At 40.0% G+C, this 17,500-nt stretch overlaps 1 protein-coding gene across 1 annotated transcript in view; it reads left to right on the top strand.

The window, feature by feature from the left end:
- Window positions 1-17,500, top strand: part of LOC135218513 (venom phosphodiesterase-like) — a 35,805-nt gene that overhangs the window by 17,188 nt on the left and 1,117 nt on the right. The gene's annotated exons all lie outside the window — the stretch shown is intronic.

Below are 17,500 nucleotides of genomic sequence, written 5' to 3'. Positions count from 1 at the left end.
ATCACAATCACTGATTACAAACCTGTTGTGACGAAGCATCAAGCCTCTCCCAGCAATGATTCAGACTAACATGATAAACAAGTCTTATCATTCCCTCACGCCAAAGGTCATCCACACATGACTCATTTTATCAAAATCAGTATCACTCCAGTCATGTTTCTCGCAGACACGAATAAACAAGCCTTATCATTTCCTCACGACAAGGCGTCCACACACACACACACACACACACACACACACACACACACACATATGACTCATATATAAAACTTCCACACATCTTTCCTCCAATGGGGATAAATTCTATCGCTACAAGGCGTGAACTTCATCTTTGGAATACAATACTTCATCGAAACACCATATGTCACACCTGATTATTACTTCCCAACTGAACACCATAAATACAACCGACAAGGGAAAATTGATGTTATTCCTTACCCAAAGTGTATAGAGTAAGTGCAAATACTGACCCTCCGGTCCTACTCCCTAGTATTTCTCTTGACCGAAAACGTCATTTCCCTCCGTCACTATTCAGTAAGTAGCATATAAAACACTTTCCATTTACTTGAACATATAGTATAGTAAATATTAAAAACAGCAATAAGATTCATCTGTATATGGAATAGATATTCTTATAAAATAATGTACCCGTTGAAAGAAGCGGAATATATAAAACAGTCATTATTCCTCCCTTCCAGATATGGGAAAATAACTCTAGTAGTGAACTGTCAGCCGACGAAGTAGCCACTCAAGTCAGACACCATTACTATTATGGTGTTGGAGCCCCAAACTCATTTATTAGGAAGGTGAAAACGGGCGGGTCATGACCATGAAGCAGGAGAAGAAGAAGAAGAAGTAGCAGCCCACAACAGTGCAACCCCGATCAACTTGCGCCACCACCCACTACTGAAGGAAACGAGCAACCCGGTGAAGGTATGTAAAAACCGATGTGTTATATATTTATTTAATAATAGTTCCTGATTCCATAGAAACATGCACTCTTTTTTCTCCGTTTCCCTGTTTTTCCGTTCAAATGCATTATGGGCATAGTAAAAAACACCTATATAATTATTCATAAGGATTTATTGACCACATAAAGAGTTTACAAATTCAATACACTAATCGCTGTCAGACCGTCTCAGCACGCATCCCAATATAACTTCCACGTGTATCCTTATTTTAACCTGAATATGCCGAAAAAACGTTTAAGAGGAAACGACTAAGACGCTACTTAGCAGTTTAACACCGACGTTCATGGGCGAATGATTCTCACAGCTCATCCTGAAATAAGTAAAAAAGTTATGTGATTGAAGGTGTATGATACATTATTAATAATGTATATCCTTAATAGAATGTAAATGGAGTAATATAAAAATCAAAGGAAAATATGCATTTACCTTAGTTGTTCAAGATGCGGAGACATTCCTTGTACGTAATAGCACGTTTGACCCCCGACCTCCAATGTGAACATTTAAACTTTTTCAAATATTTAAAATAATATCCGTTATCCATTTATCATTACCTCCCAAACCCGAAGATGAATGAGAATACATTTTGTATTAAGGATAATACTGCTTTCACACCACGGTGACTCACGCAATGAACAAAAAACTAACGTAAAGACCGCACTTGTACGATTTATCAGGTTGTATTTGTTTTATTAGGCGATAGAGGTTATATTCGGGATGCGATATATAAATTTAGAGAAGTCATTCGAATAAACTTTTTTTTGGATTTATACCGTAACTATCAAAAAAGAAGATTATATTTCTAGGTGATTTTTCCACGTAAAAACATACCCAATGACCAACAATATTAATATTCCGTTAGACGAAGATAATGGTATTAGAATAAAAATTGAAAAAAGTAAAGGTTTGAATTCTACTTTCTGGCAATGTCAATAATCCTACTTCATCCGAAGCGAACACACCTAAATATTTAACACCCGGTCACCGAGTGAACCTTTTAAACTTATTTCAATTTCTTTTTGTATCCATTCCATTTAACCCCCTAACATCACACTGAATAACCCTATCCCGCATCCCCGACCGTTTAAAATGCCCTTGGTATCCCCAAAAAGTAAAATAATGCAAGGGCTAGGCGTAGCCGTACCCAGCCTGATCGATATTCGCAGGTTTGCCGAAATTTCCACTGGCATTGGAATCTTCAACATCTTCCACCACAAAATTAAAGCAGTAAATAGCTCTACCATTTTTTAAACTATCATAAGTGATCAGATTATCACCGCCACCCCCTATACTTTTCTGCGTCTCGTGATATAATTGCATGATGGTATTAGGGAAACTACATTGAATATTATATACCGTATTCCCATTAACGGTAATATGTATATTATTTAAATCGAAAGATTGAAAATATAGACTATTGGTCGCGTAATCACCTGAAAATGTTTCCATATCAATCATGGCCAATGTGATTTTTTCAGGTATACAACTGTTAAAAGGCTGATCAATTAAAATCGAATTTTCATTTTGCCCAATAACGTATGTCTTGTATAAAGTCTTATCAAATATATATTGTATAGGAGTAATGCTTCGCTTCATTTAAAGCCGACATTGCGTTATAATGTGGGGGAAATAACTCTATCGATCCATAATTTAGCCTTTTCTATATTCAGCACATTTAAATGTCCGTCTGTGTGGGCGCCCATAACCCAGTTATTATTCGCTAATCGAGTCTAAGTCTCAAATCAACCGAATCCAGTAAATACATTTCTATAGTCGCTATATCCAAAAGAAGTGGAAAATATGTATGCACGCCCCTCGTTTTAATGTCACCATAACTTTCGTCTCCACCTGCTGGTTTGACCGAAGGTATTGGCAGTAAATTGCCGAGTTACCCCGTGTGTTACATGATAGTCATCGTATAAAAATCCCGCCCGGCCGGTGGTAGGTAATGCAGAGGGTTTTATCATTTTCAACATTTTGATATATGATTGATAGTTAAATACCGGACAGGATTCCACCAACTTTTCATTCAAGAAAACGGAAGCGGATTTAAATAATGTATTACTAATACCATTAACGACAGACACATGGACATCATAACCGCTAATTGCGTGTTGTCCCTATCTCTTGTGATATATAATTCTAAAGCTATACTTGACAAATCTAAGAAGGAACCTGCCACCCCATTAACGCGAAATTCTATATATTTATCAGATAGAACTTGATTTATGGAAATATTACAAGGTGTAAAATCCAGTCTTTCCTTTGAATTAATTGAAGTTTCAATAATTCTCCGTTCTATTATTCGGGAACAATTCTGATATACCCGCAATATACGATGAAACAGGAACTTGATTACCAGTTCCGGGTATGTTAGGAACTACGCTAGCCATGTTTTGTGTTTATATAATTTTAGATGAAGGGTAGAACGAGTGCGTACCCGCCGAATGTCAATTGATGAATGGAGTTACAAAAGATCGTACACGTCCTTATTATATTTACTCCTAGATTTAACTCGTGTGCCCTTCCTCTTCCTCCGTTTTTCTTTCCTCCCACACTCGACCGTCTAACTAATCGTTTCACTGTTTTCTTCCGTCTCGTTCTCCTTCTCCTTCCAGTACCGCTTAAAATTCGTTGTCCAGTAGTTTTGAGGGCCCTTATACCATTTCGTTTTATGGATTCTTTTAAAGGTAAAACCGCTGTGTTTACCATATCAGATAACACAGATCTACCGAATTCATTAACTGAAGGTTTCGCGGCATTAATAGAAAAGGAAAGCACTTTCCGTGCAACGCCACTTATGGCCGAAAAAAAACCGCTTCCCCTTCTGCGGCCGGGATAGAAAACGGAAATATCCTCAAATCCCGCTCCTCTCCTTAATAAAGGGTCTGATAAAAATAGTTTTTTAAAATTCCGCCTCTGAAGGAGGCGCGAATAACACTCTCATTTTAGCTGTTTATACTATTCCCAAACAATTTAAGTGGAACTTGATTCGCAAGTTCTAGTTCACTCGAGGGTGTTACGATCACGAATAAGGAATGCCAAGGGTGAACATCGAATTATATACGCACCTATTCATCTAATTTTCCTCTAGGTTTTATACGGAGCAGGCAAGTAACACTCGAGTCTTTAGTGAAATGAAAAAGGTGTCTATTTTGATCCGTGATAAGAATAGAAATCTGATCCAAGATCAACAATTTGTAGACTGTAATATGTATTCCTTTTCCTCTACCACTTGCTAAAGTTCAAAGTCCAATATATTTTACTAGTCTCCCGCCAAAAATCGTCGGTTGAACTATATCCGTATACACATATCTGTAATATATCCGTATACACATAATTTAATCTACCCCACAATTATCAGGTAGAGAATAAGGGAAATGTGTTCATTCAGTTCACGCCCGCATATATTTCATAACCGGTATTAATATGAAAACCTAATAATTTCGCGGCTTTCCGCTAAATTTGATGTATATACTTTTAACGTCCCCTGTTCTCAATTTCTCTCTCTTGATACGTGGTATAGTAATTTTCCTTAAATCTTCATCGTAATGAAATATACCATTACTTTAAAAATAATTTATGAAATTATCACAGTAATAAACGTTCAAATAATCATACACGTCCTTATTAAGAGCTCTCACGAGTCTCTTCATATCCCCCGCTAACATTGCTATTCTCGGTCTATACAAATATGTATGCCTATCCCGTTTATGACGCTCTGTATAAATTCGAGAGTGAAATAATCATCTTTGATAATATAGCGTAATAACTCCCCGGGAACATGATCGAAGCTAAACCTACTTCATATTCAACCCCATTAGGTATAATATAGGTTGTAGGTAATCTATTGGCAAATTTCGAAGGTGTATTTTTGGTATACGTGTCTAAACAGCCGAGACTGCTCAAATATATGGTGTGTTCACCAGCCATGTCGGTTAAATACTATGACGGGTATATGTCACGTATGGTATTTATAAGAAAAGTTCGATAGCGTTTTATCTAGGTCTTATATGCAGACTGCACGATAGAACCCCATTTTCAGTAAACATTATTTCTTCACCGTTCTGATCCGAGACATCGATAGTAATGTAATCCAATACGTCAATAGTATTTAAAGGTTTATAAATGGCATTATGCGGACCTTTACCACATGCACATCCTAACGTGAAGCAGTCTAAGAGATTAACCATTTTATCACCCAAGATGTAGGTTGAACGATACCGAATACAGGTAAACGTATTCAACGCCTTGCTGGAATATATTTCTACCGTGATGAGGTCTCAACGCACCCGAACTGTATATTAAATCCTGACTTTTTCATTGAAAACCAAACATATTAGCTGCTTTAGCACTGAGTTTAATCGTAATGGAATCAATCATATCAACTTTGGCCGCTCCTGCATCGATATGTGGAATGCTCATTTTCTTCGTGTCATCATTCCATGAGAATAAACCGTCCCTGCGGATAGCTCCGCGAATATGCTCACCGTAAAATTCAGATAATTGTTCAATAATTTGCGTATTAAACGCTCTAGTCATGACATTCATATCACCACCCAACAAACCCGAAATGGACTTATAAATATACGTATAAACGCGTTTCCCATCGGACTCGTTATAGATCGCGTTAAATTGAATAGTAAAATCAACGTCTCCTGGTTTAATAGCGTAATATAATTTCGGGAGAATGACTCCCACTAGCCCCACTTCATATTCCACTCCTTTCGGTAATGATATAGGGACGGCTAACCTATTGGTAAATTTACACGCCCGATTTTCTGGAAATGTACCTATACAGGCATTGCTATTCACGTATATGATGTGATCGCCACACATGTTGAATGTAGACTGTATGACTAACAATGGGCATCGGGTTTTATAATATGTACATAAAAACCTCCACGTTCATGTTATGTCACACCATATTCATAAATTTGTTATCACACAGATTGCTCCACGTCATTTTAAAGAAAATGTCCAAGGCCTTCAACCGCCATGATGAATCATCCTCACCACCCTCCGATCCAGGTAAAATATTATTATTATTATTATTATTATTATTATTATTATTATTGCGGTTTTTGCAGTTATTATTATTATTATTATTATTATTATTATTATTATTATTATTATTATTATTATTATTATTATTATTATTATTATTATTATTATTATTATTATCATACACGTTCACTCCGGTGCTTATTTAAAATGATCTTTACAGATCCCTTCGCTGAAGACTTCCATTAGATGAAGATTTGATGGGGAGTAATAATAATAATGAAGCATCGCGCGTTGGTGGAGGTGTAGGAACCAGAAGGGAATCTTCACTCACGAGGGAAAGAACGGAGGGTAATAAGGTAGTGAGTACCATTCATTATGCGGCTGCAGTAGGGTCACACATTGACGTGGCAATGAAGTTAAGTAGTAGCATAGCCCGATTACGCGAAGATGTGCACAGTAACTTCCTTGAAAGAGGTATTCGCTCGGCTATGCTATACTTGTGCGTTATTATCACCAGCGTGAGGATGCTAGGCGACATGAATGAAAAAAGTGCTTTTTATGTATGTACTCCACCCACCCTCACTACGATTGACTCGATCTATGACTCCCTGGAGGAGGCTATTGAGTTTATAGCTAATAACTTGGAAGAGAGACTCAACCGTACTGAGGGTTCGGGTTGGTGTATGACCTCGCTGGATAGGGTTGAACTTCATATCACGCGGCGTGAGTTAGTGAATATTAATAACTTCAAGGTGTATCCCAAGGGAGTCCGCGGTAGTGATCAGGTTATCAATATTCAGTCCGGGTACAACTGTGTCGTTACAGCGTTAGAAGCATACGTTGTACTCCGGGATAACCCTCCCACACGTATTAACAACCTCCCTCGTGTCTTAATGAGGAGGATGGGGAGGGGACAATTTAATATCAAACACTCGCCACATATGCCGTTGACCCATGACTCTTTCAAAAGATTAGAAAAGGGGAATAACCTCAACATATATCTGTATAAATTATGTGAATTAGTCATGGGGAAACAGCGGAAAAAACATTGGACGGTACATCTGGCGAGGAAAGGTGGTAACCCCAAACGCCCTATTTGGTCACGTTGTTATTAATCACTGACGACCACGTCGCGTTGATTAAGGATATGTTGGCATTCGTGAAGAAGTTCCGACACGGATTCAAGCAAGGGGCGGGGATGAGCACGCGGGTGGTATGTGTTACAATTGTTTGACTTTGTTTAATAGTGCCCACCATCCGAGGCGCACACAGGCCTGTACTGCTCGAACCACTGTCGAATACCCAGAACCCGGCCAATTTAAACAGTTTACTAAAGTTAAAGCTCTGCTGCCAATCTCGCACATGGCTTTCCTGGATTTTGAGGCGTATAATATTAACCGAAGACCGGAGAAGACGATCCAAGAATAGTATCTCGGCAGAAAGCTTTCGCTTACTGCTACGTGATCGTTGATGTTAGAACGGGGAATATTGTACCCATAGACTAAGTCACGGAGAGAAATGCGTTGATGATTGTTTGCAGAACATGAAACCGGGACTGGGCGTTCACAGGGTGAATAACGGTTCATTTCATACTGCTCGATACCAAACCAGTTAGACCGGAAATGTGCTCTACAAACGGATGATCTCCCTCTAGCCATTGCATCACATGAATGTGACTCACCAGGATCTATCGCCCTATAGTAAAAACCTGATGAATAAGTTCAAGGTGAAGCTACCCAAGAAAAATGTCAAGTTGACGGGTATGCATTTACCCATGCGTAATCACTTGATCTGTCTTCCCTTATTACAAACGTTGATAAGGCTCGGTCTCGAAGTTGATGTAATAAGGAAAGTGTACAAATTCAAACAGGATTTTTATTTGAGGGAATATATTCTGGATAATGCCGAAAGGCGTGCTAAAGAGACCGATCCGGACAAGAGGAACACAATCAAAATCATAATGAACGGTCTTTTCGGTGTTACTATTAAAAATTCATTGAATTATTCTACCCGAACTGTCGTCACCACCGGTGAAGCCTCTCTCCTCAGGAATGTGTCCAAACACACGTACAAGTCTTTGGAAAAAACTGGGTAACGACAGGTACATTGTAAACCATTGCAAAGAGTCTGTTATGGCTGAATCCACCCGATTTATCTCGTTTTCAGTATACTAGACATGGCGAAGGATATGATGTATCGGTTCTATTACGATACGCGAGATTCTTCGAAACGCAGTATGGACACCGAGTTCAGCTCCTGTATACCGACATGACAGCTTGATCTTTTCCCTGGTGACTGATAACCTCAATCGGGAAAATGAAGGGTGCGCTCAAACCCTACATGGATTTGAGTAATTTCCCCAAAACTCACGAATTGTATGATGAGTCACGTAAGGGGAAAACTCGGGTTAGTGAAGGTTGAAACGGGGGCTTGGAACTCATGAGGGAATTCATCGGCGTTAAACCTAAAGTTTATTCGTATCTGACGGAAACTAGTCGTAGCAACACCTTGAAAGGTGTACAAAGGTGCCGGCAAAAGACCATTCCACATGACCAGTATCGAGCTGTAATCGAAAAGAATGAGATTACTTATACTCGTGTGCACAATTTGCAAAGAGTAGGAGGCACGATGTGTCATACGAGCCAGCGAAAGGTATCTCTCTGTCCTTTAGAGGACAAGAGATATTATGTGACACCTTATAAATCGTTGGCGTATGGACATCCAGACATTGGGGTGGAGGAGGGTTTATAGCGGAGGAGGAGGAGGAGGAGGAGCTAGAGAGGGTAGTGGTGGCGCCGGTAGTAGCGGCAATCTCTCCAATTTTAATATTCCCGCTCCTAGCACCTCGAGAATTCCTACTCCTCCTAGTTCCCCTTCCGACCCTACATCCCATCCACATCATTTCCCACGGGTGAAAGGATGTTCAAAACGTCGAAGAGAGAATAGTAAAATATACAATGTTAATTCCTCTCTCTCTTCGACGTCTTTGACTTCTCGACGGGAAATGGTTCCACCCTCAATCCTCCAGTTAAACGGGGGTGGTTCGTATCACACCTTGACCGGGTGTCATAGTTTATATATTTATATATATTTTATCTTATATCATATATTTTAATATATTATATTGTATATAATGTATTTTTATTTTATAATCATATACACAGTTAGTTTTTTATATTTGAATTATTATATTGTATTTTTTATTATACTTCGCATTTTTACTGTACGTTCTATTTTTATATTGTAGGAAAAACCTGTATGTATTTCATTATAGAAATTAAACAAATATTATTGCCGTCAACTTCCATTCACCCTAATTATTATTAAGGCTTGTATATAAAAAGGAGCGCGTAAAGTACACACCTATAGTCTTAAACGCGCTAACATCATGGCCGCGACAGGTCCCTTCCCTGGGCAGTTGTTAGACCCGTTCGCTAATCCCGCTCGCATTATCAATCGCGGGGTTTAGTAACAGTGGCAAGTCCGTCCTATGTCAAAAAATCATTGAACTCTATGAAACGCGTTTCCAATACATTTTATATTGCGGGGTATCTGAACACCCCCTCGAAACGCATCCCTCAATAGGTCCCAAATTTAAAGTATCCAAAGAAATTTTAAATCCCTTTGATTACGCAGAAAAGGGGGAGACGGAGGTTAATAAAGGTCTATTATTCATACTCGATGATTGCTTCCTCGAGGCCAGTGATAATAAATTTGTGACTAACGCCTTCACAGCGGGACGTCATTCATCTATTTCAGTTATATTCATAACGCAGAATATGTTTCATTCAGGAAAGTTTAGTAGAAGTATAAGCTTGAATTGCTCACATTATATTCTAATGAAAAATCGTGATTTAGTCAAATGAAACTTTAGGTCGGCAGTTATTTGGCCGTCAAAAAGCTTCAAGCCGTTTTCGGACATATATAAAAAGGCCCTATCACATAACCGCTATGGTTATTTGTTAGTAGACTTCGCTCCGTCAACACCTGAAGTGTTACAGCTCCGAACTAATATTCTGGGTGAAACGGAATATCAAATAGCTTACCAATATGGATAAAGAACGGATAAAACTGCTAAAAACTTTGTACGGAGATGCACGGGGTGTGGGGTAGTTTCAGCGGGGTGGACTCTCTTTATTCAGAGTAGCGAAAAAAATCTTGAATAGCAAATACTCGTGAAAATGTTAAAGAATTCTTACGTGGACAAAAGTCTTACACACTGCATAAAGTCACTCGAAAAAAATTCCCCAGAAGAAAAATCATGTCACCTAAACCGAGAGTAATAGCGAGCACCGATTTAGCTGATATGTCCAAATTAGCTCGGTATAATAATGGGTTTAAATATTTGCTAGTCTTTATTGACGTGTTTTCCAGATATCTACAAATTGTTCCCTTGAAAAAGAAGGATGGTGTTACTATGCGTCGCTCTTTGAAGAAGGTTATCGAATCTACCGAATTTTTGGGAATTTCACGTTTGAATAGCGATGAGGGTAGGGAATATTATAACAAACACGTCAGAGAATATCTAGATAGTAAAAATATAAAATTATATAGCGTTTATTCGAGAGAAATAAAATCCTCTATAGCTGAAAACAAAAGAGTCATAAGGACTATTAAGGGTCGTATATATAGATATCTCACACATAAGAATACCTTAAAATACATTAACGTCTTGCGCGACATTGTTCAGAGTTATAATCATACCCCCCATAGAAGTTTGGGTCGCACCCCGCAAGAGGTTCACGCATTAACGGATAGAGATGACATTGAACGTCAATTCTCGAGCATGTATAAAAAGGCTGTTCTCGTTAATCCTCCTGCCATTTCGCTCTTGAATGTTGGAGACGTTGTACGTATTGCCGATGAGCGTCGCAACGCAATTTTTAGGAGGGGATATACAATTCAAAATACTCTGGAAATTTTTAAAATCCGAAAAGTGGATACAAGGCAAAATCTGGTCGTATACTTCTTGGAAGATTTAGCGGGTGAAGAAATAAAGGGCGTATTTTATCGTGAAGAATTAATTCGCACAAATCTACCAGAAACGTATGATATCACTATTCTGGGAAGGAGGAGGAATGATAATAAAACTCAATATTACGTTCATTGGAAAGGTTATCCGAGTCAATTCAATTCCTGGGTTGATGAATCTCAAATTGTACGGATATGAACCGTAAGCAACCTTTAATACGTAAAAATAAAAACTTTATTTTATTCAACTCTGGTTTATCACCCAGTGAAAGAAGTAAAGTTATTCCCATCTTAAACGGTGGTTTGGTATCTACTCTCTCGGAAATTTTTAGAAATTTTCTTTGTGGTAATCTAACTCAAGATAAGAAGTTTATTAAACACTTAAGAAATTGTAGACGAGAAATTCATCTTGTGTCCTGTTGAAAACAACGTCCATATCTAAGAGAAGGAAAATATACTGAAAAGTCGTAAAGGGGGGACTATTCTATCGGTTTTATTGCCTATTGCTGCGAGTTTGGTAGGGAGTCTTTTTAATTGAAAATGAAGGAGTTTTACGTTATCCCTGCCATTACCTATGAGAGGTTAATGAATAGAAAAGAGGTTTGTGATGGTGATATTTAATAACCTAGAGGGTACTGGCAAGTTGGATACGGCAGCTGTTAGTAGTAGCGGACACGTCTCCATTAATATCCAAAAACCACCTATGCCGGCTATATCGCTCACGGGACCTCCTCCTCCTCCTCCTCCCCCTCCCCCTCCTATAGAAAATGTAGGTGCAGTGACTGGAGGGGAGGAGGTGGTAAACGTCCCCATTACATTGAAAACAATTAAAGGGGACATGACTCGCAAAAAGAGCAATCCCGATTTAACAGGTATTATTCCAATATTTTTTAAAGAACCCCAAAAGTCATACGTTACGGCTTTTGTTAAGCACTTACAAGATTCTAACACGGTTGAATGGAATGAAGAAGGAGATTTAACTCATCCGCTCGCAGGTTATAATTTTATTTTAGATATAGCTCGAGAATTTCAAGGGAATAAAAAACCCACGTTGATAATATTTCGAATTATCGCTACTTCATTGAAATGGCGGGGGTTAAAGATTGGATGTTAAGGAATATTAGCCATTAAAAAGCAAATCGAAACGTAGGCGAAATATGGGGAAAAAGGGAGGAGGAGGAGGAAGGAGAGGAGGAGGAGGGGGTGGGAAGGTGAGGGCGGGACATGCGAAAAACAAGATGGCGAGTGTGTGGGTGGCTTATTAACATTTTAGGAACAATGATATCGGAGCTGTTTAGTCACGTGATACTGATTTTGATAAAATGAGTCATGTGTGGATGACTTGAAGGATTGTCACATCAAGACGTGAAATCTCGCCATGGCTTCATCAACCTCTTCGTACAAGTTAGTGAAAAACTTGTTAGCTAAATTTAAAAGCTTTGAGGTGTTAGATGAAACGTCGTCGTCTTCGATACACGGTCGGGAAAGTGCTGGAGAAGATGTTTGTTGGTATATACTAAGGGCTGTGATGTGAAGGAACAGGTTAGAAAATATATAGTAGCCGTAGTATGTTTCGTTGAAGTATTGTTTTTGAAAAAGCGAATGCGCATATTATCGCGTTCGTGTTTGTACAGTTTTTTTCTAATGTATGTATTTGTATGGAATATTAATTCATTCCCCTGTATTTAGGATTGGTTATAAATATAAAATAACAATTCCGTCTGTAATTTGATTTTTCAACCTCTTTCAAACTCGGTATAATAAATAAACAAAATTGAAATGTGTACCTTTGTCCTTGTGTTCGCCACCTAGATTATGACTCAAAATTCTATGAAAAATAAAATTTCACGTTGGCGTGAAGTCAGCTGGGCAAATATGGCGATAAGGTCTCGTTTCTCATATGTGTGTGTGTGTGCGTGAATCATCATCAGATAACATTGACTCTGATATGGTTATTGGGGGAGATATCACATGTGGATGAAGTCAGTCGCCAAATATCCTTTTTTCATGATACTCTGAATATCTAAAGCAGCTGTGTGTATATATATAAAACAAAATTGTAACGGCTGAGAGAGAGAGGGAGAGGGAGGGAGAGGGAGAGAGAGTATATTCGCAATGTGCATATATAAATTTAGAGATTTTATAGGAGGAGGATGAGGTAAACGTCCCGGTTACTTTGAAACAATTAAGGGGACATGAGTCGCAAAAAACAGTGAACTGAGTCTATTTGGGGTCGGGGTGGGGTCAAGTTTTATTCCCGTAGAGTTACGTGACATCACAGGGGAGGTAGAAAAGTGGAGTCAATTTGGGGTGGGGGTTGAAATGTTGGTTTTTTATTCCCGGAGAGAGTTATGTGACGTCACAGGGGGTAGGAAAGGTGGAGTCAATTGGGGTGAGGGCTTAAATGTCCCGTGTAGATTGTCGGTTTTTATGGGGCCGTGACGTCACAGGGGGTATGTCAGGGGTTGAAAGAATGGTTTTATTCCCTTTGTTGAGACGTGACGTCACATGGGGGTAGGGAAAGTGGAGCGTTTGGGGTTGGGGAGGGGCCACCGCCCCATATGAGCTCATGTACGGACATGGAGCTGAGACAAAGGAGCATTTAGGGGTTGGGGTTTTCAGGGAGGCACGCCCCCAGATAATAGGGGTTGAAAGATGGTTTTATTCCTTATAGTTATGTGACGTCACCGGGGGTAGAAAGAGTCGATTTGGGTTTAGGGGAGGCACGCCCCCCTAATATGAGCCCATACGTACATGAGCTTGTTAGACAAATGGAGTCAATTTATTTTTGGGGTCAGGGGTGGCCACGCCCCCCAGAATAGTGGAGGGTTGAAAGGATGGTTTTTATTCCCTTATAGTTATGTGACGTCACAGGGGTAGAAAAAAAAAAAAAGTGGAGTCGATTTTGGGGTTAGGGGAGGCCACGCCCCCCTAATATGAGTCATGTACGTACATGAGCTTGTAAGACAAATGGAGTCAATATGAGCTCATGTACCGTACATGAAACTTATCATACATATGGAGTCAATTATGAGCTCATGTACGTACATGAGCTTATAATACAAATGGAGTCAATTTGGGGTCAGGGGTGGCCACGCCCCCCAGAATAGTGGAGTCTATATGGGGTCAGGGTGGCCACACCCCCCAGACAAGTGGAGTCTATATGGGTCAGGGTGGCCACACCCCTTTTGGGGGGTTTTGGGGTTGCCCCGCCCCTTTTAGGCCTCACGTACGTACATGAGCCAATCAGGAGGGGGGAGGGGGGTAGGGTCCACGCCCCTTGGGGTGGGTGGGGGCGGGGGGCGGGGGGCGGGGCTAGAAAAGTGGAGTCTATATGGGGTCTTTTCCTCTACTTGTATGTATATACACATATACAAAAAAAAAAAATATAAAATTACCTCTGTAAATTCAGCTAAGATTACTGCTTCTTCCACTACATATTCATTATTTATTAATTATTATTATTTTTTTTTTTTTTTTTTTTTTTTTTTTTTTTTTTTTTTTTTTTTTTTTTTTTGCTCTATCACAGTCCTTCAATTCGACTGGGTGGTATTTATAGTGTGGGGTTCCGGGTTGCATCCTGCCTCCTTAGGAGTTCCATCACTTTTCTTACTATGTGTGCCGTTTCTAGGATCACACTCTTCTGCATGAGTCCTAGAGCTACTTCAGCCTCTAGTTTTTCTAGATTCCTTTTCAGGGATCTTGGGATCGTGCCTAGTGCTCCTATGATTATGGGTACGATTTCCACTGGCATATCCCATATCCTTCTTATTTCTATTTTCAGATCTTGATACTTATCCATTTTTTCCCTCTCTTTCTCTTCAACTCTGGTGTCCCATGGTATTGCGACATCAATGAGTGATACTTTCTTCTTGACTTTGTCAATCAACGTCACGTCTGGTCTGTTTGCACGTATCACCCTATCCGTTCTGATACCATAGTCCCAGAGGATCTTTGCCTGTCGTTTTCTATCACTCCTTCAGGTTGGTGCTCGTACCACTTATTACTGCAAGGTAGCTGATGTTTCTTGCACAGGCTCCAGTGGAGGGCTTTTGCCACTGAATCATGCCTCTTTTTGTACTGGTTCTGTGCAAGTGCCGGGCATTCGCTTGCTATGTGGTTTATGGTTTCATTTTTCGTATTGCACTTCCTACATATGGGAGAGATGTTATTTCCGTCTATCGTACTTTGAACATATCTGGTTCTTAGGGCCGCTGTTATCATTCCTTCAGTTTCCTTCTTGAGCTCTCCCCTCTGTAGCCATTGCCAATTGTCATCGCTGGCTAGTTCTTTAGTCTGTCTCATGTATTGTCCGTGCATTGGTTTGTTGTGCCAGTCCTCTGTTCTTTCTGTCTTTCTCCTGTCTCTGTATATTTCTGGGTCTTCGTCTACTTTTATTAGTCCTTCTTCCCATGCACTCTTTAGCCACTCGTCTTCACTGGTTTTCAGATATTGCCCCAGTGCTCTGTTTCTCGATGTTGACGCAGTCCTCTATACTTTAGTTAGTGCCCTCTCCCTCCTTCCTTTCGTGTTATGTATAGTCTGTCCGTATTTGCTCTTGGGTGTAGTGCTTTGTGTATTGTCATTTGTTTCCTGGTTTTCTGATCAATGCTGCGGAGTTCTGCCTTCGTCCATTCGACTATTCCTGCGCTGTATCTGATTACTGGCACTGCCCATGTGTTTATGGCTTTTATCATATTTCCGGCGTTGAGTTTTGACTTGAGTATCGCCTTGAGTCTCTGCATATATTCTTTCCTGATCGTGTCCTTCATCTCTTGGTGTTTTATATCTCCTCTTTCCATTATTCCCAGGTATTTGTATCCTGTCTCATCTATGTGTTTGATGTTGCTCCCATCTGGTAGCTTTATCCCTTCAGTTCTCGTTACTTTGCCTTTTTGTATGTTGACTAAGGCGCATTTTTCTATTCCAAACTCCATCCTGATGTCCCCAGATACAATCCTTACAGTCTGGATTAGGGTATCTATTTCCTTGATGCTCTTACCATACAGCTTGATGTCGTCCATGAACATCAGATGGTTGATTTTGTTGCCTCTTTTCTTGAGTTGGTACCCGGCATCCATCTTCTGTAGTACTTTTGTCATGGGAAATCATGGCTACTACGAAGAGTAGTGGGGACAGTGAGTCGCCCTGGAAGATCCCTCTCCTGATATTAACTCTGCTAGTCTTATTTCACCAGAGCTTGTAAGTATTGTATTCCAGTTGCGCATTGTATTTTTGAGGAAGCTGATGGTATTTTCCTCTGCCCCATATATTTTCAGGCATTCTATTAGCCATGTGTGTGGTATCATGTCGAAGGCTTTCTTATAGTCTATCCATGCCATGCTTAGGTTTGGTTTTCCTTCTCCTACTGTTCGGTTCAATTCCACCCATTTTGTCTATCAGGGAGCTGGTCTTTTGTGCCCCCTACACTTCCTTCTGCAGCCTTTCTGTTGGTGGGGGATGGTGTTTGTCTCCTCTAGGTAGTTGTATAGCCTTTCACTGATGATACCTGTTAGTAACTTCCACATTATTGGTAGGCAGGTGATAGGCCTGTAGTTACTGACTATATTTCCCTTACTCTTGTCTTTTTGTACTAAGGATGTTCTTCCTGTGGTCATCCATTTGGGTGCTTGGTGATTTGAGATACAATGCTGGAGTTGTTCTGCTATTCGTGGGTGTAGGGCCTTGAAGTTTTTGAGCCAGTATCCATGGACTTCATCGGGACCTGGGGCTTTCCAGTTTGGCATTTTCTTTAGTTGGTGTCTGACTGTGTCTGTCGTGATGTCTGTGAATCTTTGTTTTATTCTCCCTGTTTCTTCTTCCTTGACTTCCTGGAGCCATGTTGCATGTTTGTTGTGTGATACCGGATTGCTCCATATGTTTTCCCATAGTCTCTTACTTGGTTCGGCTTCAGGAATTTCTGGTGGTTGTCTTCCCCTCTTAGTTGGCTGTATAGTCTTTTCTGGTTGGTTGGCCGAATAGTTTGTTCTGTTGGTATCCCTTATTCCTGTTCGTGTACCGTTGGATCTTGTGTGCTTTGGCCTTAAGCCTCTGTTTTACATCTTCTATTGTGTTGTTTAGTCCCCTCTCTTGTACTTTGTATTTCTCGTTGAGTTCCTCCCTTGTTTTCTTGCTTCTTAGCCTTTTTTCTGCCATCTCTTTCAGTTTACTCAAGTCAGATCTCATCACCATGATTTGCTTTTCCAGGCGCCTTTTCCAAGGAGGTTGCTGTTTTGGTTTCTGTTGGGTTGGTTGTGACGGTGGTGTTGGTGTTCGAATCCCCATCAGTTCTGCTACTAATCTTGCGCCTGCATATGTCAAGTTATTTGTTTCTGTGATACTGGTGGTGTGTATTAGGCCCAATATTTCATTGACCTCTCTTGTTTTCTCCCTTAATTTCTTGGTGTTGTAGGCTTTCATGGAGGGGATCTTTGTTCTCTCTGTATCTGGCTCCATCCATTGTCTAATCTCTTCTACCCATTCCGTCCTCTCTGTTACTTCGTAGGTGTTTCTTCGTGTGTCGTTGTTTGATACTTCATCCTCCCTGTCGTCTT

This window comes from Macrobrachium nipponense, chromosome 9, assembly GCF_015104395.2.
Source record: "Macrobrachium nipponense isolate FS-2020 chromosome 9, ASM1510439v2, whole genome shotgun sequence".
Lineage (NCBI taxonomy): Eukaryota > Metazoa > Arthropoda > Malacostraca > Decapoda > Palaemonidae > Macrobrachium > Macrobrachium nipponense.
The sequence above is the reverse complement of the archived record's forward strand: the minus strand, read 5'-3'. Positions and strand labels throughout refer to the sequence as shown.